The sequence below is a fragment of the Rhinoraja longicauda genome, chromosome 7, assembly GCF_053455715.1.
Source record: "Rhinoraja longicauda isolate Sanriku21f chromosome 7, sRhiLon1.1, whole genome shotgun sequence".
NCBI classification, from domain to species: domain Eukaryota; kingdom Metazoa; phylum Chordata; class Chondrichthyes; order Rajiformes; family Arhynchobatidae; genus Rhinoraja; species Rhinoraja longicauda.
The window spans coordinates 5987254-5988585 of record NC_135959.1 but is presented as its reverse complement, the minus strand read 5'-3'; positions in this window follow the sequence as shown (position 1 = coordinate 5988585).

Below are 1332 nucleotides of genomic sequence, written 5' to 3'. Positions count from 1 at the left end.
AGAAGGAATGGGTGACGTTTCGAGTCGAGACCCTTTTTCAGGCTGGTTCAGGATGGGAGCGATATAGACGGTGATGTAGAGAGATAAAGAACAACGAATGAAAGATATGCAAAAAAAGTAACGACGATAAAGGCAACAGGCCATTGTTAGCTGTTTGAATAAATGAATAAGTTTATTGGCCAAGTATGTGCATGTACAAGGAATGTGCCTTGGTGCTCCGCTCACAAATGACAACACAAACATACAGTTAACAATTAAGAATAAAGCGTAAACACATCAAAACAATAAGGATACACCATTACGGTCTAAACATGTGGGTGAAAATAAACCAGAGCAAAAAAGAGACTACAGACTTTGGTTGTTGAGTAGAACTATCACTTGTGGAGAGAAGCTGTTTTTATGTCCGGCTGTGGCTGCTTTGACAGTCCAGAGTCGCCTTCCAGAGGGAAGTGCTTCGAAGAGTTTGTGGCCAGGGCGAGAGGGGTCAGAGATGATCTTGCCCGCTCGCTTCCTGGCCCTTGCAGTGTACAGTTCGTCAATGGGGGGAAGGTTGCAGCCAACAACCTTCTCAGCTGTGCGAACGATCCGTTGCAGCCTCCGGATGTGGTGCTTGGTGGCTGAGCCAAACAAGATTCAAGATTCAAGATATCTTTATTTGTCATCCAAAAAACAAGTTTTTTGGACGAAATTTCGTCACCCACAGTCCAACAATAAGAGCAATAAAATAAGCAAATTACACAACCCCAACCAACACAAAACCCCCCAAAAAGAAACATCCATCACAGTGAGTCTCCTCCAGTCCCCTCCTCACTGTGATGGAAGGCCAGAATGTCTTTTCTGACCATGATGGAGAAGGTGAGGACGGACTCAATGATAGCAGTATAGAACTGGACCATCAATGCCTGTGGCAGATTGTGTTTCCTCAGTTGCCGCAGGAACTGTTTGTTGGGTGAAAACGAGAAGCTGGTGCGACTTAGGTGGGGGAGGAATGGAGAGAGAGAGGGAATGCCGGGGCTACCTGAAGTGAGAGAAATCAATACTCATACCACTGGGCTGTAAGCTGCCCAAGCGAAATATGAGGTGCTGTTCCTCCAATTTGCGTTTAGCCTCACTCTGACAATGGAGGAGGCCGAGGACAGAAATGTCCGTGTGGGAATGGGAAGGGGAATAAAAGTGTTTAGCAACCGGGAGATCAGGTTGGTTCACGCGGGCTGAGCGAAGGTGTGCAGTGAAACGATCTCCCAGTCTACGTTTGGTCTCGCCGATGCAAAAGAGTTAATGATCATAATTCAGGAAGATTGAAGGAAAGACCTTATAGAAGTCCTTATTAGG